The sequence below is a fragment of the Cygnus atratus genome, chromosome 18 (assembly GCF_013377495.2).
Source record: "Cygnus atratus isolate AKBS03 ecotype Queensland, Australia chromosome 18, CAtr_DNAZoo_HiC_assembly, whole genome shotgun sequence".
NCBI lineage: Eukaryota > Metazoa > Chordata > Aves > Anseriformes > Anatidae > Cygnus > Cygnus atratus.
In genome coordinates, this window is record NC_066379.1 from 3,483,342 (window position 1) to 3,505,407 (window position 22,066).

General features: G+C 50.8%; 2 long non-coding RNA genes across 4 annotated transcripts; both read right to left on the reverse strand.

Moving 5' to 3' along the window:
* Nucleotides 1-7,635: 7,635 nt before the first annotated feature.
* LOC126913521 (uncharacterized) lies at nt 7,636-9,475 on the reverse strand. Of its 2 annotated transcripts, none has more exons than XR_007708971.1 (2): nt 8,672-9,475; nt 7,636-8,403 (listed from the first exon to the last, which is right to left on the reverse strand). It is a non-coding gene; the product is annotated as an uncharacterized LOC126913521 (long non-coding RNA). The 2 variants fall into 2 exon arrangements; XR_007708972.1 differs by having other exon boundaries at nt 7,636-8,410.
* A 1,901-nt stretch (nt 9,476-11,376) lies between these two features.
* LOC118255551 (uncharacterized) lies at nt 11,377-14,401 on the reverse strand. 2 transcript variants are annotated; one of them, XR_007708970.1, is made up of 4 exons: nt 14,323-14,401; nt 14,119-14,227; nt 13,051-13,189; nt 11,377-12,174 (listed from the first exon to the last, which is right to left on the reverse strand). It is a non-coding gene; the product is annotated as an uncharacterized LOC118255551 (long non-coding RNA). The 2 variants fall into 2 exon arrangements; XR_004780993.2 differs by lacking the exon at nt 14,323-14,401 and having other exon boundaries at nt 14,119-14,296.
* Nucleotides 14,402-22,066: the final 7,665 nt, after the last annotated feature.

Consider the following 22,066-nt stretch of genomic DNA (forward strand, 5'->3'; position numbering starts at 1 on the left):
GGCCGCGTGAATGGAGGAAATGATTCAGAATCTGGAAATGTGAGCAGCACAGGCCGTGTGTGCTGGATCTTGAATGGGCCTCTCTCAACAAAGAGCATTTGCGTATTTTTTTATTGGGACTCAGACAGACATTGTTGGAAGCGTGTCAGGAGCAGGCTGGGTGCGTGCGCCAGACCCGCGTGGAGAAAACCTCCTGATCTGGAAGGTCAGCTGATTGTTTTCCCTTTTCACAGGTTATGCAAGCTGAAGTTTAAATGGCTGCATTCCTCGCAGTCATTTGCTTTTATTAAAGGAGTAACGTATATCCCCATTACCAGCCAGTCCTACTCCCAGCAGATGTACTGTGGGTTTTAATAGGATCAGACTGGCCATCCATGGAAAAAGCATTTCAAAGCCTTTTCTGGCCCATCAGGGTAAATTCTTTGTTTTAATTCCACCACTCATTCCTACTGAACTGCGACCAGACCAAGGCCAGAAGCACTGCAAAGGGCTCCCCACCGCACCCTGCTAGTGTGTGCTCAGCCCTGCTCCCACTCAGACCTGCAGGGTTCCCTTCGATGACCAGGCTCTGGTCCCTGTGCCAGGCCTCTTCACCACTGTGTGTCTAAGCTCACCTTAGCCTAACGAGGCTGTGCTACTGGTTCCTCTTGTAGCTTTTCCAAACCACTTCCTAGGCATAAGCTCTGTTTTCTGCCTGTGCATAGAAAAGGGATTGCACGGTCCAACTATCATAGCACTTAGCTAAAAACTGACCTTCAAAATACCCCAGCAACTTTCACATCAGCTTTCCCAGTTTTCCAGCTCAGCTGTTTGAGGCCAGCAGACCCCCCCAGCCCTGCTTTGGCTCTGTTTTGTCCCCACTGTGCAAGATGCAGTAGGAACACCACTTGGCTGCTTTGCAGAGTGATCCCCCTGATCACTCCGCCTTCAACCCCCTGTCCTCTCACCACCCTTACAAGCTGCTTGCTTCCTAAAATCACCTCTTGTCCTGCTCGCTCAGCCTGCACAGGTGGAACAAGTCCACCTTTCCCTGCTCCCTTCTGCCTCTGCCTGTTTACATGTCAGTCGGGTAACACAAGACCACAGACAGCAGTGAGACTCGTGCGGAGCCCTGCGTCCCCAGGTGCCTGAATAATCCCCGAGGCTGCTGCAGGAGTTGTGACAGTCGCAGCGGGAAGGAGAAGATCCAGGAAAGGCAGTTCCAGATAGCATCGCTTTGAATTTCACCTCATTAAATTGAAATGGGATTGAGTTTCCTCCCAGACTGTCTTCAAGAAATGCATCCATAGGGCATCAGCAGTGGGGTGCAGCATTCGTGGATGCGTGGCGTGGGGTGAAGCACTTGGGACCATAAATCGGTTCTCCCCAGGACAACCTGATGAAATTGCTGAGTTCATCCCTGAGCTGGCTCTGAAGCTGACCCCCAGGAAGGGCCAGATCTGCCTGCCTGGGAAATTAATCTCTTCCACACCGGCCTCAGACCTGGTCCTGGAGGCAAACACACCTCCCTGCCCCTGTGTCCTCTGGCCACGGACTGGAAACACCACCTAAATTAGTGGGAAGGGAGTCTGCTTTCCTGTTTGTGCAAGAACTGACTTCTCTGAAGGCCTGCCAGTGGTGGGGCTGGCTTTGAGAGGAATAAAACACTGGTGAGATGAAGGGGAGCATCAGTGAAGGTCAGTGAGCACTTTCGATTAAAATCTCTCCCCAGATTTATGTGAGGTTTGCATTGTTTAGCTTTCTTTTTCTCTCTGGGTGATTTCTTGCATTCCTGTGGCACAAGAAGCCAAATTCATCCTTGCTCTAAATCCATTTATTTCTCTCCCGAAATTAATTTTGCTCTCGTGTTTCAAAGAGCAAAGATGGCAGAATAGCTACTAAGCTCTGAGAGACACTAAAGAGTTGCTCCTGCTGCAACAACACAGCCAAAAACATGGTTTATGCCTTCTGAGGGAGGACTGTGGATGTTTTACCTTTGGCTTCCAGAAAGCCCACCTTACTTTGAGCCAGCTTCATTGCTTCTCTTCTTTTGGGGGAAATGAAAGGAGAAATCATAATCAGAGCCATGTTTCCAAATGCACCTACTCCCTACCATCATTTTAGGAAAAATGGTGAACCTTTACACATCACTCACCAATACCCGCAGAAGAAGAGTGGTTTGGTGCAGAAGTGGAGAAAAAATTAGCAAAGTTGCACAAAGATTGAGCAACAGATGAGATCCTGTCTCTGAAGGAATGACATTATGAATCTGGTGAGGAGAAGGAACAGACTGTTTGTTAGCTTTTCTATCTAGGAAGCAGCAGGCTGCCAGAAGTCTCATGTAAATGAAAGTCCTGGAAGAGAGCAGCACGATCTGTCGAAGGGAAGGGCCGGTGCTAACCAACACGATCAGCAATTGTTGACAGATGAACCTTCCCTAAACCACTGGGTCTGGAGAATTTCTGAGGAGTGAGCAATTTCTGTCCATTACAGAGGCTATTACAAAATCCCAGCTCAGACTCAGCTATTCCAGAAACAATTGAATAACTTCAGCATAGCAAGAAAGTATCTCAGTAATACCTCTTGATCTTGGGCTCAGCAAGGGGCCACCAGAAGGATGCCAAGAGCTCAGACGCATGGGTGATACGTGGAGAGCACACGGTTTCAGTCCCCTCTGCAACCATTGCTCTCCTTGAATGATTCCTTTTCCCTCAACCAACCCCAAAGCCAACGTACCCACCAGGTCTCCTCTGCCCTCAGGGCCAGGGTCACCACTCCTGCCCTTTCCCCTGTAGCAGCCGCTCTGCTGGGTCTGGGTCAGGGAGCTAAGCTGCTCTGAGGTCTTCAGATGGCTTCAGACTTTGATGAAATGATTTCACTCCTGTTGAGCCACAGCAGTAGGAATGGAGCTAAAGAGCTCTTGCAGGCCAACACCTGGGGCCACAGACCAGGGTCATCCATCCTTTTGGGACACATCCATCCTTCTGGGACACCAGGTATGTGAGTGGCTCCCCACAGCCTGCTCCACCTGCAGAAATCACCACCTCCTCTAACCTCTCCTCTCTCCTCGTTCATGTCATCATCCCATCATTCCCCACCATATGAACCATGTTCCTAACTTCTCCTATTTCTTGTAATGCCTGCTGTTTTACCCAGAATGGGTTAGAGAGAAATGAAACAAAACACTTGGATCGGAGAGGCGAGCATATGGGACAGGCTGGTCACAGCTTCTCCTGCTGAAGCCAAGCTCCAGCACATGGACATGGACCATCTGGGGAACTTGGCAGTGCTGGAAAAGAAACCGCCGTGCAGAAGGGTTTTGGCGATGCCATCACTGTGTGGAATGGCCTTGGGAACAGTCGAAATGCTGTGAGGTGACAAGAACACCCAGGCTACATCCTGGTCTTACTCTGGCCCATGTCCCTTTGCTCCACAGAGGCAGGTTCAAAGCCCCGGTGTTTTTGCAGAGCCTGTCACATCCCCACACAGCACACCCCAGGACCATGCTCTGGAGGCACAGGCTGGATCCAACTAAAAGCATCACAAGTCACACCAAGCAGGAACATGGCCAGGTCTGGCTCAGATGCCTCAATGTGCATGGCGAGGCACAGGATCAAACCACAAATGACTTCATCTACCTGCGAATGACAAGTGCCCCCCTTTCTTTTTCCACTCCAGCCTGTAACCCCTGCAGCAGCATGTCCAGGAACTCCTTGCTGTGGCCACTTCCCAACAAGAAGGCACTTCTGTGTGGGGTTGTCATATCTGCTCTTACAAGGAGCTCACTCCCTTCTCTCCTCCATCTCTAGCCTGAAGCCACCCAAATGAGATTTAATGACTTACCTCTAGGAGGAGAGATTCCTACCTCTGGCAGGAGACACAGGGTGTGTAAGTGCAATACTCTTTTATGAAATCTGTATGGATTTTGCTGGGATCCCTTACAAGAAAAGATGGCATTCAGTTAGTTGGCATTTGCATAAGCAAACAATGGCTGCTCAGAAATCAGCTCACACCCATCTGCAAAAGCCTGAAAAATACTAAATTTGTTATTCCAGGACACCAATAGCTCATGGCTCCCACCACCTGATCCAGTAGCAGATCTGGACTCATTTTCCAGCACGTTATGTTTAACTCTGGCCTCATACAGCTGCAGACTGCTCAGCCCTGAAGCAGCAAGTTTAATATCCCTTTCAGAACATCATTAGCATTAACTATTTTTACTCCATATTCTTGTTATTCATGTAAGTGGATCCCCCTTCAGGCCTCGTTCCAGGCAATCCCTTGAGCATTTGCTCAAGTGCACTCGGTGCACTCCAAACCACTGCGAAGGGCTGATCCCAACTTCCCTGTATGCACGATGCTTACTGACCATTTACTTCGTTTTCTTTACTTTATTTCCATTTACTGGACTCCCAGTGGACCGGTGAGCATCCCTGAGCATGTCCTCATGGGTCACCAGGCATCTGACAGGCTCAGAGCCCAACCGTACCAAGTTTCTGAGGTGCCTGAGCTGGAGAAGAACCTCAGGGGCACCGGCGTGGCAGGAAGGCGCTGAGCATTGCCGTGATTACCTGTGCCCACCATGGCCAGCAGCTTAGTTCAGAGCTTGCAGCAAGGCAGAACCAGGGCAGATGCCCCTGTCCCAGTCAGCAGCAGCTGCAGGAGGGCCCCTTCCAGCCCTGCTCTCGCCATGCACTTCACTTGGAGGGAGAGAAACATTCTCAGATTTTTTATTATTGTTATTAAAGCTACTTGCCAGTGTTTTTGTACCACTAAAAGTGCAAAACAGCCTTATCTGGATCTCAGGTTCACACCTAGTATTTGAATGATAGTTTGGGACCAAGCCAGATTCTTAACTTGGAAGGATGCTACCTGGTGGCTCTGGAGTGAGGATCAATGCCCATATGTTGTTTCCTCTCATTAGGTGTTCCCATTTGTTTTGCATAGGAGCAATCCTGTGACCTATACTGCTGATACAAGAAAAGACTTCTCCCAGGAAGAGCCTCTTGCTCAGAGCAGGGCATTTCTCCTCATCTGTTGCAAACATCAGCGCTGCAATGTTCCCTTTTAGCACTCTGGCTGCAGCTCTCTATTGGGCCAACAAAAATAAGAAGTCCTAAAATGAAAACCTCCAGATGATCTTGGCAGAAACAGCACGTCCATCACAAATGGAAATCACATTTGATACTCTACAATGGCAGGAAACTCACCTGGTTTTATTTAGTCTCCACACAGCTATGTGCTCTTGGCTCTCCTCCAATGTATCTCTTTCGAGATAGTGTATGAAAAGAAGTCTATCTGCTAGTGGCTCTCCTTCCTTATCTAAAGCACCCTGCATGTTTGATTTTCACTGAGGACCTTTGCTGAATTTTTTTGTTTGTCTGCTGTAAAACGTATGAGGGCACTTGGCAATTCGTGCATTTACAGCTCTGTTCCCACAACAAGGTGCTTAAAATAAAGAAATTGGCTCAGGGTAATTGCTTGATATGAGAAAGATTATACATGCAATGAACATCTGTATCGCAGCTACAGTTGATGGCTCTGAGTGCTGTATCATGTGCCAGGAGTTCTCTGCCAAAAAAAATACTCAGAAAAAAATTTCCAACCCAACATATGCTTATATAAGACTTATCCAGTATGCAAAGAAGGTCATGAAGAAAAAAAAAGAAAAAAGAGGAAAAAAATAAGAAAAAAAAGGGAAAAAAAAAGAAAGAGAGAAAGAAAGAAAGGGAAAAAACTGGGAGTGTTGAAATAACAGGAAATTATGCAACTGATACCTGAACCTGAGCATTGCAGATCCTATCCGGAAACTTCAATCTCTCACAAAGCTCTGGTAAAATAAAACAAGTTATCCTTCTTTTTCGAAACTGAACTTGTTGGTACAAAGTCAGGTGGAGGCTTTGCACCAACACAGTCACTGCAGGCCGGGGCAGCTGTAGAAGGGGGCCAAGTTTCGCTTCAGCCCCAGCACCTCGCAGGGTGCACCTCCCTCGCCTTGGCTGCACCCCGCACATCACGGGACCCCCCCCCCCAGGGCTCCACATGTCTGAGAGTTGATCCATTTCTTGGGGTTGAATTGCCTCTGCTGCTTTTAGCATACGAGCTGCATGGATAAAAAGGGAATGGAGAAACAAGTCTGGAATAAGATCAGCTGTGAATTTTGGCCAGAAATTTAGGCTGGCCCAATGAAAACTTCTGTCTGAGATGAGTGCACGTAACGTTTCCCACCTTGTTATTTCCATGATTGCATCTGGTGGACAGCAGAGGTGCATCCCTCCTGCTCTTCTCCAGGAAACTGTTTCAGGAGCCCTGCAGTCCCCACTCCTCCTCTGCATGGGACTTAGTCCTGGACTCTCAGAAATTCACCTGGGAACCTGGGACAGAGCCGTAGAGCCCATGGCCCCCAGCAGCAAACAGGTGAGGGTTACGTGAGCTGCAGCTCAGTTCTCAGCGCACGACAGGGAGCGCAGTCAGGGCTTGCCTGAACACAGCACCAGGAGCTCAGCCTTGCAGCTTCAGACTTGTCACGGGAGATCCCCATCCCAAATAACAAAAAATAAAAAATAAATAAAAGTTCTCAGGCTCAGATACGCTTATCTGCCCTTCTCCTTGTGCTCAAGGAGGGCTGCTGACCAGGGCTGCTCTGGTTCAAAGCTTCATTGCAGTAACGAGCCCTGGGAGCCCATCCAGCCCCTGACTAACCTCTCTTGTGAACGGGCTCAGCCTGCTCGAAGGATCCAGCCACCAAATGGTAGCTGTAGCAGGAGGGACAAGAGCCAAACCTATTCATCTCGTCAGTCACATAACAAGAGGAAGGGACAGCAGAAGCAGGACCAGAAGGGTCTTCTTGCCCTGAGCAAAATGTTCATCCCTGTCTCCTGAAAGACAACATCTGCCTGGGAAATGCTTTAAGGGGAGAGTCTTCCAGTAGCACAGTGTGAAGAAGCCTTACTGGTTTGGAGTGGAGCTGATGGGATCTTTCACACTGGCTTCAACAAGCTAGAAATTCACCATTTTCCTTCTTCAGCTTTTAGCAAGCAATACATTTAGGGTTATGCATGAACCTGCCCTCACCCCAGTTCCTCCTCTCCCACACTACCCACCTAACCGTTAGGTTATCCTCTCCCACTGGTACGGAACCACAGCTTGCTTCCTCCTCGAGGCATGGTTCCCTTCCCACCAGCCTTACTGGTGGGCACAATCACAGAACCTGGAGGGAAACTACTCCATCCTGGGCTGCAGAGCCCCAAAACTGCCTGAAAAAAATAATAGTAATGGCTTAAACATCCCCACTGCTGCCTTCCCAGGCCTAAACCCCCAGCACCTCATAGACAGCCCCACTGCAGGATCTGGCAACGCCCTCTGGCCCGGTGGGACCTGAGCCCTGTGATCATGAAGGAGTCCTTTGTACCTCTGAAATGCCATCAGCTTGTGAAACAAAGCCTCAACAGTCCCAAGCTCCTCAGTGCCCAAGAAAATGAGTGAGCAGAGGGGCTGGGAGAGTTCCCGAGCACATCTCAGTGGGCAGAAGCAGTGCTATCTAATCAGATGTGGATGGAGAACAAATAAAAAACAGCTGCTTTTCACCAGCTCATCTCTCAACTGGAAAAAAAAAACAAACGCATACATACACAGGAACAAGGGAAGAGGCACTGATGAGCTGTTATCTGAATTTATTGCCAGCATCTGACCCACAGTGGGGTCTTTTTTTTTCTCTTCTTCCTTTAATTTACAACCCAGTTTCTCATCATGTCATGACATCACCCAGGGTGATGGATTTCATAAACACGCACACACATCACAATGAAAGCAGGATAAACCCCTAGGTCACCCCGAGCTCTGCGCAGGAGCACCCCAGCAGCAATCCCCAGGCACCTTCTCTTCTAAGAAACCACTAGGCATCACCGTGACAGAGCCACCCACCTTCCAAGTTTTACTGGGCTGAAATCTTGGGGAGGATTTTGTACCACACCAGCCTACAGGCAGCATTGCACCCTGGTGTCCTCTTGCCCCACCCTGACTGCACTTTCCCTCCAAGGAAGCCAGACAGCTCTGCACTCAGAGATGATTTACGCTGTTTGCTTTTGGCAGCAAGATACATCAAATCCTTTAGAGACTGGGTGGAACCAGAGCTGCCTTCTCTATCGCTCGGTCCAAGCCCAGGCTGGAGAAGCCAATGGTCAGCATACGCGTGAGCAATGCACCCCCCCGTCCGGTGTCAGCCCGAGGCCAGCAGCACCCACGCGGCCAGCTCTGGATGATGCTCCTGGCTTCCCACACCCAACACAGGCAAACTGGTCCAAAATGTTTTGGTACTTGTTTGAATCAAGAAGATTTTGATGCTGCAGCAGCAGTCTGGACAGGTGTCTTGTTGATCCAGCAGGAACCATTCAGGCTGCACCTCCAACAGCTTCGCCAACTAGCCTGATTACTCGTAAAAATCAAAATTCACAGGAATGGGAGTCAGTAAGAAATTAACTTCCCAGGTTTTCCCAGTAATCAAAATAAAGAAAAATGGCCTTGCTACTTCGGAAAAAGGATTTAAGCAGTAAATAAACTTTCTATTTTTACCAAGAAATGCTCAGCACAGGTGGTGGAATGATAGGAAAAAGAATGTCAGCCCCCAAATGTATTTGGGTCATTAGGAAACTCAAACAAGCAAACCAGTATCACAGTTGTTCTCAACACTTACACTCTCTTCTTCATCTTCATAAGGCATCACTACACCACTGTATGAGGGAAGAAGCTGAGGTTAAAGCGCTGGCCCAACATCACAGGTGGTGGCAGGGCAGGCAGGGGATTACGGCCCAGGTCCCCTGGGTGCTCCAGCTCCTTCTGCTTCCCAGAACCTCGAGTGGAGACCCAGGGCATAGGTGCAACCTCATTGCAAGTCAATGTGAGTCCTTCTAGAGCTCAAAAAGGTCTTCTATGTCATGCTTTAAGAAACCAATCATTCATTACTGAAAATGAATATGACTATATCAACCTTTCATAAGGTTTGTCAGGAGACCCAAGTCTCAAATCTGAAGTCCAGTGGTGTTATTTGCTCTGAAATACAATACAGCCACTTATTAGCTCCTCCATTAAATAAAAGTCCTTAATAAAAACAGCCAAAGAAGAACTGACCAGACCATTAGGCTATTTTCTGAAAGGTCTTCCTTGGGGTTTTTAGCTTCCACTTTATTTTCTCATGCTTAGGGCAGCAGACAACTTAACAGACATTGTAAATTACCTCACCATTAAAATATACTGCCATCACGACTGGAACTTCCCCCATCTGTTAGCACTGGGTATGAGCTCCAGTTGAACACCCGACCTCCTGGCTCCACATTCAGATGCTTAGCAAACCACTGCAGCTAAGGATGCTATGTAATGAGCCAAATCATCCTTCCTACAACACCAGCACAGCCAATGAAGCTGGGCTAGAGGTTATTCTGCTTCAATGAATTTAGCAGTCTGTCGGAAATGCTTGTTAGATGTGATCCTTACATAAATACATGTGAGATGGGTGGAAGGATATCATGATTAGAGTCCTGTTCTCAAGGGTCAAAATACAGAAGGTAGAAGAACTGTTTATGGATCTGCACACAAGCTGCAGAATTTCCCACCCAGCAGATGATGCACAGCTCATGTCCAGGCAGAGAGCAGGCATAGAAAACAAGTCAGGGAAGGAAGGCTCCTATGACTCTTCTTGCCATAGAAAAACCAAGCAGGTTCAGCCTCTTCCACTCAGTTCTTTTCTGAAACAGGATGATCTCATGTTTTCCTCCCCTCAGAACAGTATCTAACTACACAAGTGACCCATCTCATCTCACAGTATGCTAAAGAGCATGCAGATAAAGTTATTCCTAACACCTACCTTTTGAAGGACCCAGATTGAAAAATACAGACCAGGTTAGCATCAGGAGAGCAGGGAACAGACTGACATCTCCACACAGACCCCAACTTCCCTTGCACCAGTCCACATTTCCCTCCACGTGAATGTGGCTGGTCCTGGGGTTGGTCTCAAGCCAGGTCAGGCGACCCCAAAGGCCTGCTCAGGGATGCAAGCCTTGACATTGAGTTCCTTCCTTCTCTACACATCCAACCCAAAAATCAACCTACCCAGCCGCTCGGCCCCAGACCGATGCTCCCAGAAGCTCCCCAGGCTCTCCCCAGTGGCTTTAGCCCAGGAGCTCTGGGACAATCTCCTGGAGGAGAGCGAGCAGCCTCCTCCAGTCTGCTCACTGGTTAGGATAATTCTTTCTTTGACTGATGATCAAGAAGCTATTATGTACAGAGAGGGAGTGATTTGTTCTGTAACGCTTGTGGTATTGCTTCAGTGCTTGGCACTTCTGTCTTGTTATCGCTGGTGGAGAATTTTACAGGCCACTGACAGACCTTCAAACACAGCCATTGCTGCGTGGAAAATCCAATTTGCTTTGGAAGCCTCCTGACACAAGGCCTTGTCTTCATGGTCCTTTGGCAAACCATTTTCAGCACATGCACTAGTTCATGACCCTGTGATTTAACGGACATCATTAAATTCTAGCAGAGGAATCCATCACTTTGAAGGAACCCCTAACAAGTGTGTGACCTAAAAGTGAGACCTAATATACTGGCATCTCCACACAAAGGGCTCCTTTTCTCTTAACTTTTGGCTTATCTCCATGCCGCTCCCAGGTCAAGTTCAGTAGTAAGGTCCCCATGTCAATGCACCATTGATGCTATTTACTTTTCCTGGAGCAGCTCAATGCCATAAATGTAAATGCGCATTTCTTTGCGGCATCCCCTGCTGCCAAGCAGATAAGTTTATGTAGGCATGGAAAAAAAATCCGATTTGAATAATTGTTTGCTTATAAATTAACCCACAGAACTGTGCCACATGCCGTAAAACAATCTTACATTACACGGGCTTAAACGGTAGGACTGGTATAATAAACCCTATGTTGAGTCACCAGATTCCTCACATTCTTTGACTTCCCATTCTGTCTCAAATGTCAGATATCTCACTGGGGTAACACAAGCAGTAGCAAGGGCCGGGGGTTTGCGTGGGTTTTAATTGTAAAAGCAACATTCTCGCAGAGAACAACAAGGTTCACAACCCTGCTCCGCAGCTTGGATGGGCTGAGGAGCTCCAAAAGCTTCTTGTCTCCCCACTGGCCAGTTTGGGGTTTAGGACTCCACAGGTCTGGCTGAGGGTCTCAAAACTCTACAGTCCCCATAACCCCGGGGTCACTGAGCCAAGCAGTGCCTCTGCAAGTTACTATTTTCCATTAAAAATATGTATGAGTGGGTCTGAGCACGCCAGTCAGCTCAGGGCTTCTGCATCTGGGCTGCAAACCGCCAAGTCACTGCCGCCACCTCACAGCTACTCCCCATTTCTGCTGTACCCATCCAAAGCAAGAGCAGAGCGAGTCTTCATCATCCAGATGTTATTCAATGGCATCTGGGTTTTATTTATGACTTCGGTATTTAAAGGTTACAAAAGAGGAGAATCCACAAGACCTTACTCTCCTGCACTGGAATCCAGACCAACTGCCACCCTGCAGCAGCACCTTGACTATGTACAGGACATTTGTGCTTTGTGCTCTCTTCTGGTTGCTCCTGTCTCCAGCTGAGCACCAGTGAAGGTGCTGCAACTTCTCCAGGGAGCCAGGAACAACCTGTCAGCATCAACACTTTGACATAATCCTTCTCCCAAAGATGTAAGTGATGGTCAGACCTTGTGCATCTCCTTCCACACAGATGCTCCACAGAGACACTGCAGGAGCTCAGGAAGAGCCTGAGAGCCAGAAAATATTCCAGGATGTTGTAAGAAGCTGAAGTGGTCTGCAGACGGACAGGTGGTTCTGCTCTGAAGCACAGGGAAGGCAGCCACAGCAGGAGCACGTCACAGCATACACAGTCTGAGAGGCAAAGCAGCTCCGCACCAGAGGGCCTGATTTGGTTCACTTCGCACTTCCAGATAACATTGCTTGAGGCCTAAAAGGCCTGTCACACTGTGAACATGCAGCCACAGGCAAGCACTGCCTTTGTGAGCATGTGAGCACACATTTGTGTGCAGGCCTCGATTAAGAGAGATGCTCCCCAGGGGCAGCACAGGAGCTGGGTTTCCCTTCCCTCCCCACGGAGCTGGTTGGTGTCTGACTCCACACCAACCCAGGAGGTGAAGCAGAGCCTCAGGTCTCAGCAGAAGATGTTAGGATGTGGTGCCTGTAAGCAAGGCAGGAAACAGACTGTCTTGGAGCAGGGCTGTGCAGCTCTGCCATCCAGCACCCATCCATCCCCACTGCCCAGCAGAGGAGGGTTTGCACCTGTGAGCATTTTCACTCCCATGATGTGGTCCTGAGCCTGCAATTCTCCCAACACTGGGGGTGAGAAGTGAGCTGGGTGCTCACGGGCAGATCCCCAGTGCTCGGGGCTTCAGCCACTGCCACAGGAAATGGGGCAAGGAGGGCAAAGACCCAGCACCCTGCAGCTACAGGAGTCAAATGTTGTGTGTCTGGTCACCAAGATCTGTGCTCCCTCTCTCCTGCCAGCAGGGAGACGAGGGCTGTGCTGCCACAGCATCCTCCCCAGTGTCTCACACCAATTTAAGTGAGCCTGGAAAAACCACAAGTGAAGCATATGGATTTAGCATTCAAGGTCTCTTCCCAACTATGACCAACAGAAAACATCTGTAGGGGAAAGGAACTGCTCATTTACTGTCTGAAATGTCAGTGAAACCCAAGAGAAAAGGAATCAAATGCAGCAGTTACCCAGGCCTCCTGTAGCCCCCTGCAATAAGCAAGAGGAGCTGATTTGCACTGACTCAGAGCAGCCTTCTTGTGCTGACTCCAGGCATGGAACAAAAAGATCACAAAGGAAAACCACCCCAACATCTTTTTCTTTAAATCTGGAAGCTGTGGCTAACTAAGCCCTTGGAGGACCAGCCAGAAGGGCTGGAGCTTTAAAAGTTTAATCCTTTCAGGCAAACGCAAAATACGTGTGTTTCAGCTGGAGAATGAATCAGAGATGATTCCCAGAAATCCTCCATTTAATAACAGCAAGAGCCGGGTGCAGGCAATGCAGCTTTCCCCCTCCCTTTACCTGCAGCATCTATCTCCAGTTTTTGGTGTCCATTCAGGGCTGATAAGGGCTGCATTAACTCGAACCTGTGCAGCCTGCTCCCATCATCAGCAGAGCCATGTGGTCAGCTGGAAACCAGAGAAAATCCGCTCAGTCATTTCTGAAAGCCAAGCAAACCATGATGGTATCAGTTTCCCCAGTGTTTCACTGCCAGAGCACCTGGTCCCACTGCCTCAAAGTGATCAGACTCTTTGGTGAGCTCTAAGGCAGTCCCTTGCTTTGTTAACCAAAACCATGGGTTTCCTTTTAGAAAAGCTATCAAAGCTGTGTGCAGGGCTGTGGGGGCAAGTAGGACCACATGAGGCTTGCTCAGCCCCATGGTGTGCTGGCATGATGGAGTTCAACCCACCCCCCACGCCATGGGGTGTTTGGGGGAGCTACTTGCACCCACCCTGAGCAGAAATCCCTCAAGTGCATCAAGGCTTTGGTAGCAAAGGAGCAGTCTTCACCCTGTCCTGTCCTCCAGTCTCCTCCTTCAAGCTCCCCACTCCCCAGGCAGCTCCAGGCTGTCCATCCCCCAGCAGGATGCTGCTATAACCACGCTGCACAGCCTGCGGGCACGGAGGGCAGACGCAGCCCCCAGTCAAGGCCGTGGGACATCTCCTGGAGCCACCAGCAGGCAAGGTCTGGAAGCCCCATGCTCTGAAAAGGCTGCATCCCTTTGACTCCAGGTGGAGAATTGTCCCAGCACTGTGGTCCTGAGGAGACCCAACCACCTAGGGAGAGATTGTCCACCCCCACCACATCATGGAATAAGGCTGGGTACGAAAGGGTGGACCAAGAGAACAAGGTGAGGGAGGCATGGCCAGAGCCAGCGCTGGACAGCCTGGGGCACTGAACAGCAATAACATGATACTGCACACTCTAAAGCAAGTAGCTCACAGCTTTTGCAGCTTCTGAGGTAAAGCAGAGCCAGCACCCAAGTCCAGCCTTCCCCCAGCACTCCTATACACCACACTGAAAAAGCCTTTTCCATCCCGAGGACAGCAGAGTGGAAGCCTGGTCCCCTGCACAGAGGGGTTTGCTCACAGCAATCTCCACCAGCTCCTGATCTTCTGCACCTGCAGGACCAAGCAGGGCTCAGGACCTCACAGTGCTCAGCCTGCAGCAAGCAGCACCACTCCCAATGGCTTTTGCACTAAATAAACAGGATAAATAGAGAAGGAAGGCTCAGGGAGAGGAAGCAACTCGTCCCTGAGAGCTAGAAACAGACCGCAGGTCTCTCCTCCAGACCTGCCCTGCTTCTGTCTGGGAGTTCTTGTCCTGAGCTGTGTCACCTCCTTCCAGCCACTCCCCCAGTGTGGTTTCACTCTCTCCTCCCCAGCACTGAAGTATTTAAGCTGCAAGCCCAGGGTTGGTGGTCCAGTAAGAAATGCAGGCAGGGAGGGAACCCCTCCCTGGGGACCAGAGTAGGTGGCCTTTTTTAGTTCATGAGGAACTCAAGGGGGAGGAAATAAAAGGAAGAAAAAAAAAATCTGTGTCCAAAGCTTTTTTCAGCAACTGCAATTGTTTCTGTTTCCTAATAAATCATGTAGGCCAGGGACAACCAATCTGCACAGCGTTATTATTGTCTCAATACATTTGTTGAAAGAAAAATAACACTACAGCTTTGCTGGAGCAGACAGGATCTGCTTTTCCAAAAGGTTTGTTGATATTAGCCCACAATCTTGTCGGGCTCCATGTATACTCTGGACTCAAAGAGCTTTGCTGCATTCCCATCTCTAAGATACGGACAGTCACCAAACCCAAATATTGCCCTCAGCAGCTGAGACCTCAAAAGGTCTTTCTTTATTTTCCTGCACTCTGTTTCCCATTAACTCTTCAGCAGCATTTGTGTGCATTAAACTTACAGGGCTGAACACAGCTCCAGGCTGAACTATCTCACATCCATCTAAACAACAGCAACAGTTTGCAATGCGCATGATTTACTCGGAGAGATGTTGCACGGGGACACAAGCCAGGCAGGGCAGGTCTCCAGCTCAGGGGGCATCCAGGGGCAGCCTGGGCTCCATTTTGTGCCTAAGCACCAGATTTTGGTCCATGCTGACCCAAGTCACCACAGTGCTGTTCCCCCAGCAAGCAACTCTGAGCCTGGGCAGCACTGAGGAGCTGTGGGCTCTGCTCCCCAACAGCCTGGCCCTTCACTGCTCCCCATAACCCCAAGCAGTAGCAGGGCTCTCAGGGTGATGGGGTGCCCACATCTGTCCCTGCTCCACTTACATCTGAATGAGTCAAGCCTGGATTTTTCACATACTTTTTCCATCTCTCTTGGTTTCCATGAGCATTCTCCAGGATTCTCCAGGATGCCCTGTGGGGACAAGGCAGGTGTGACCCTGTCACAAAACATGTCCATAAGGCAAAGGCTGCAGGATGCCATGAAGCAGACCCCCCCAGGCTGGCTCTGGTGCTTCTGAATCAGATTACCTGACCTGGGAGGGGGCGTCCCATAAGCGAAAGTGAAACCCCTGAGTTGTTCTCACCCCCATGCCCCCAAACCCAGCCTCATCTTCCAAGAGTGGCCAAGTCAACCTGCAAATTCAGGAAAACAAGGCAAAGGTAGCCCCAAAAGGCCATGGGTAAGCTGCAGCATCCCAAGGTGTGGCTGTTCAGATCCAGACTGATTCCAGCCTACAGACATGGAAAGAAGGGGGAAAAAAAGATGAGACAACAGGGAATGCTGCCCATCAGCTCCGCAAATCATGGCAGCCAAACATCTCTACAGCCAAACATCTCTACAGTATATAATGTCACAGCAGCTAAAATTTGTCCCCAATATCTCCAGATGTTACATACGCTGATAACCATGGCTTTGAGGGGGGAAAGTTTAATTTCAGCTGCTTAGCTAAGGCTGTGTTGTTTTTGGAAGTTCATCAAGCAGAGGGGTTTTCCACCCAGCTTCACTTCTGCTGCCTCTGCGGCAGTTCCCCAAAACCAGGCTGCTGCTAGCAACCCCTGCGTAAGCATCGCCTGCTCACTCGTGGGCCCGTGTCACGAAGGGGGAAGCAGAGGGCAGGCGGCAGCACAAGGAGGGGTACGGCAGCAGGAGGCAGATCAAGGCTGCAGAGGTGGGCACATGTGGCTGGGCTCAGCCCTTCCCTCCAGAGGGTCTTCAGAAACAGTGGAAAAAAAATAAGAAATGTTAAGGTCGTGTTTCAGATTTGGCAACTTCTAAAGGTCTCTTAAGCACAACCAGCAACCATGCTAGAGTCATCTCTGGGAGCTGCCTCTGTGGCATTTACACCCTTTGCGTAAGGAGGCATCCATGAGTCAGCAGAAGACACTTGGTGTCCTCTCCATGCAGACAGGGATCAAATCAGACAAACCCAGCCAGCCAGGGACTTGTCTCTCTCCCTGGTGACCATGAGGTCACTGGCACTTCAGCCAGCCTGCCTGGCACAGGTCTTCTTCAGCCAAAATCCACCCCTCGTGCCCAGCATTTGGGGCCAAGATGTCCCCGTTCCCCAGGCACTGACACGGAGTCAGGACTGTGACTGCCAGCAAAAAGCAGCCACAGAACAAAACATTCCTAGGAGAGTTAAAGAAAAACTATTTCAGAGTAGGAGCATTTGGGGTGGATTTTGAAATCATTCTTCCGTGGGCTGATTTTTAATGGATGAGGCCTCCCTGCTCTCAGGGCACAGAAGCATGCAGACTGTCTGCTCCTATTCCAGAGAAATCCAAGGGCCCAAGCAAGGACTGTAACACCGTGCTCCTGGAAGCTTGCAAGCCAGCCTGTGACAGGACCAGAAATCCCATCTGTTGTGACAGGACCAGAAATCCTGCCTGTGCCATCCCTGGGATATGCCTGTCCCCAAGTGTCACCGCATCCACACGCGGGCATCCCACATTGCCAGTGCCTTGTGCTCTCCATCCAACGCGCAGTTCCCATGCGAGGAGCTGACAGATCTCCAAGAAACTCCAGCATCCAGAGCAGAATGAAAGATGGGTTTGTCTCGGCTGAGGCCATGCTTGTCCTCCCTAAAACCATAGCTTAAGGCAGCTCAGGACGGCTCTAGTGCAGCTGGGGTGCCCAGCCTGGGTGCCTGAGGCCCCCACCCCTCCGTCCACAGACTGCTGACCTTCTTTTATTATTTTTTCCCCCTCTCCAGGCAAATAAACAGGCACAAACCAGTCTGACAGGCTGGATTTGGCACAAAGGAACTAGAGAAACCGGTTGGTGATGGGGCATCTTCCCCAGCAGCACAGCACCCACAGGGGTGGCCGTGGCACTCCCATGGCCTCACCCACCCAAAGGAGACCACTGGGGAGGACAGAGGCCTCAGGAGGGCCCCAGTGGTGGAGGTGGTAAGGCCAGCACCCCTCTGGCCATGGGGGCAGCTGACATATCCCATGCTCCAGGCTAAGAAATCACTCCCCTCCTGAAGCAGGTCACCGCGGGTGGCAGTCCCAAGGGGGTCCCCACTTCCCTACCCCGAAGATGGAGCTCTCTAACACCACAGGGGGGCACAGTGCTGCAGAAGCAGCCCAGCACGTGGCACACTGCTGCCTGCAGGGCCTGCACTGCCACAGGGCCTGGAGGTGGCACCCGAAGGGATGAGGCAGAGCCTCAGCCAGCACCCCACGCGCTGCTGTCACCAGGAGATGACACCAGCAGATTAGAGGCACAAGCGGGTCCTAGTTAGGCACACAAGATGTTCCACACACTGCAGCTCAGAGCTTAATATGACATGGCCAAGAGCTGCAAAGGGCAGAGCCAAAGCTCAGCTCTCACAGGGGCAGCTAGCCCACTGTGTCCCCCCCATCATAGCCTGCCCCCCGTTCCCAGCAGGAGACCACCTCCAGGGTGGTTTTTAACCCAGAAGCTGGTCAGCACCTCACTTAGCCTCCTCCAGATCAGCTTTGCTCTGACATATGCATGAGTAATACCACAAAAAACAGTCCAGCAATGCTCTGCAAGGCAGAGCCTCTGCACCCCTGATTCATCACCATCCCCCACGGGGGGGACATCACAGTAAAAATGAGCACTACTGCAGCACACATTTGCCCCAGTAATTAGTCCAGGCTCACCAGCAACACCATAAAACACAGACCAAAAACAGCCCTGAACCGTTTACCAAATTTCTTGGCTCGTGCCCCAAAACACCCAAGATGTGACTCTCCCAACAAGGACTAACCACTCGCCCCTGCTGCAGCACTGTAGCCTCCATGCCCCAGGAGATGCCCCCAGCCTTCAGAGAAACAAACAAAAAAAATATTAAAAATAAAAAAGGCAAAGCAGCTGAGTCAGCTCCCAGCCGTGGGGAGAAAGCCCTGAGTCAGCCCTGCTGCTAGCACAAGCCAACACGCTGCTCTTCTCCCCATCAGCACTCTTGGCAGCCTCACCCTTGGCACTGGGAGCACTGCATCAGCCTCTGCACTGAGAGCACAGGGGTGAGGAGCACATCCCAGGGGCTTCGCAGGCTGGAGACCCCAATCAAGAAACTCGTCACCATGCACAGCTCAGGACCAGCTGACACCATGCAGGAACCAGGAACCAGGGTCATCCACACAGCTCCTAGGAAAGCCCCTAGCAGCATGCACCACCATCCCCCAGGGCAGAGTTTAGGAAGGGGGCTGTGAGCCAGGTTATATAGCACCCATTTCCTACAGCAGCCTCAGTTGCAGTGGGCTTCAGCTGGGGAAAGGAGACAAATGAGGTCCCAGCTGCCCCAGCCCTCTGCAGCAGTCACTAACAGCAAGCTGAGTGCTCGTTGCTGCACTTCATGGCCCTGAACAAGCAGAGATTCAGCCATCCATCCTAGGAACTGCCACGGCTGTCTCTTCAAAGCCTCCCTACGAGCTGGGCCCCTTTGAGGCTTTGCAAATCCCTGTGCATGCAAAGGCTGCTTGCCACAGCTTCCTCCAGATTATTATATTTGGAAGTTCTGCATCTCTTTCCCCACAGGGACCAGGGAAAGTAATAAAATATGAGATGTATTTCTTTAGACTAGGTGAGGACTACCGGAAAGAAGCCTTTCTTTTGCCTTCCCCACTGCTCCCCCTTAGATCTAGCTGGGTATCTCCATGTCTGCACCTAATCCCAGAAGCCAAAAGGAGTGTCTCCACACAGACACTGCTGCAGAGCCCTGCCAGCACGTCCTGGTGCCAGTGCACGCTGCAGGCTGGTGGCTCCCAGCCTGCCCAGGGCATCCGCACCACCCACGCTCGGCTCCGGCACGCAGACCAGGAGGGACACAAAGCAGCAGCTACAGGTTATATTTACCCTGTGATATTTTCTGCCCAGCCTTGGCTGCAGATTTCTAAAGTCTGCTTGGGGCAAGATGAAGGCACTTGGATCATACTGAGAGGTGGATGCGATGCTGTGAGGTGAATGCATGGGGCTGTGGTGGTTCTGCTGCCCTGCAGCATCTTGCTGCTGGGGGGTGAGGAGCAGGGGAGGAGGAGAGCGCTCACGGTTCCTCCTAGGGCCTGGCCCTTGGCAGCTCTCAGTGAAGCTCTGGGGCGAAGACTGATGGTGAAAGAGAATTGCTGCTGTTAAGCTGGAAAGGTGAAACGATTTCTCCTCTTTTACCCCAGCAGCTCCACTCCTCCAGGCCTGAAACTTGCTGGCAGTTGTTGCTTGACAACCAATCTGGCTCCCAATTTGATATCACCTGGAACAGCTGGTCCCAACATTGCTACCCTCATTTAGCATTCTATCAGCATCTCTGACAGGCTAAGAGACTTTTCCGGTTTCAGAAACACGTATCTTCTAATTAGGCTCATGACAAGCAAAAGGAGAGCTCCTATCTCCCTCGGAGGTATTGCACCATGTCAGCTGGCCAGGCTCAGAGCTCATACGAGTCCTGCTGCACTTCAAAGGCAGGATGCACAGGAAACACCTGCGGCGTTGCCTGGCCTCGGGAGCACACCCGAGCATGGTGAACGCTCCGGGATGCTCAAGGGAGCTTGACGCAAGAGCCAGATCACCTCTCCTGCCTTCTGCTGGGTGACTCACTTCATATCACCTTTCTTCCCCTCTTATTTTGAGCAGCACAGGACCAAGCAGGTCTCCTCTGTGCTGAAGACACCAGTGCTGGTGTTCGAGGTGCCAACAACTTGTCTACCTTGAGTGTAGTTGCAGTGTCCTCCCCCACAGCCCATAGGCACCCTTAGAGTACAGAGCAGCTGTACGACACCGTGACCACAGCATGCCCTGACAATGGTAGGTATATCAGGGCTGAGCTGTGCTGATAGCAGGGTGCTTCCTAGCACCGTGGCAGTTCCCTCTGGGAGAAGAGAGAAGCAGAGCCTTGGTGTTGAGCAGCATCCAGAGTTTTCCAGCATGGGGACTGGGATCACCAGCAGTAGCAGGACAGGACTGAGCTGGGAGAGGACTCAGTAACAGAGAAAAGCTTGCTGAAAAGCTGCTTGCAAATGGCTCTGCTCTTCCAAACCAGTCAATCTGAGCATGTGATGGGGCTGTCACCCGGCCACGCTGCAGGGAGGTGCGTGCCCCGCAGCTGGCCAGGGCTCACATGCAAGAGGCAAAGCCTATCAGTGTAGCTTGGAAAACAGCCTGTTCTCCCTGAAGGGGAAGCAAACTGGTGTTTTCATCAAGATCCTCTGGTCAGGCCGTAGGCAAACCAAGCAATAATCTCCTCCTCCCAGCACTGGGCACTGAGGTCATGGTGCTTTGAGTGGAGATGATCCCGTCTCTCCGCAGGATGAAAGAGAGCAAACTTTCCCCCAGGCAGGCAGGATCTGACAGAACTCAAACAGACCAGCGCAGACACCCACATGAGTTTCTCAACCTACTTATTTGCCACTGCAGTAGGCTTGGCACGGCTCTTACTTCAGAGGTGACAGTGCTCACCAGAGGGCTAATTACCGATGCTTTACGGAAAAATCAGAGAAGTAGAGGGTTGCCATAGCGAGTGTTTTCACCAACAACCCAAACCACGCACTTGCCAGAGTTCAGATGCAAAAGCACAGCAGATGCCTTGTGCGTATGTAAGGGTAGCATCGCCCAACCAAAGGGGACTCTAACAAAGGCAATTCAAGTTCATTAGTTCTGCTTTCTTAAGAACAGATAAGTCAGACTGTTGCTTTTAAGAGGAATTTAATTATGTTAATTAGGAATCAAGAGGAAGCTCTTTATCTTCAGAGAGCTGCAGCAGCAAGACAGGCAATGCTGTGCAAGCACCTGCCACACCTCTGTCCCGGGTCACCCTCAGCCAAGGTGTTTCATTATGTGGCAGCAAGCATGTCCTCGCCTAGCACTACATCAACATGTCATTTGCTACTCATTATAGAGCAGATTCAGCACATGCGAGCAAAGGTGGTAATTTTTAATCCATCCTTTCTACCCACAGCTCCGCTGCCATATAGGTCAAGCTGTAATCATGCTTCAAAGTCTTAAGGGCGAGCATTTTGGAAGTGGATTTAAGGGCTGTGGGTGGAACCCCTCCATTAACCTCCCGCTGCACGAAGCGCACACACCTTGCTATGGAGAGACGTGGCACCAGGCCCCGCGGCCAGGAGTGACGCCTGCAATTACTGATGACTAGCTGGGGATGCTGCACATCAGCCAACCCTGCTGCTGCAAGCAGGGCTCAGGCCAGGGACAAGGGCGGGGGAGGCGGAGAGAAAATGTTGCAGAGCAAGACCTTAATGCCGCTTTGATTAAAGAACTGGGCTCTGAGCTGGGCGATTGCTCATCCAGCCACTCCTCCGACGCTCTGTAATCGTGCTCACGCCAACAGCGTGATGGGCACGCAGCAAACACGGAGCACTAACACTGCACCCCAGCAGTTTGGTGTGGAGCTGGGACACAGCACAAAGAAGCAGTGCAGTATCTCTTCTCCTGCCAAGGATTTCCAGTGAGCTCAGAGAACGTGGGCAGCAGGGAGTGCCCCGGGGCCAGCACCTCTGAAGGAGGGTGAAGGCAAAGTCCTGCTCCTCCTCGAAGAGCCACACAGGACAGCAGAGTAAACAAAAGCAACAAGTCAACATTTGGCTCCAAGCTTGGTTCAAA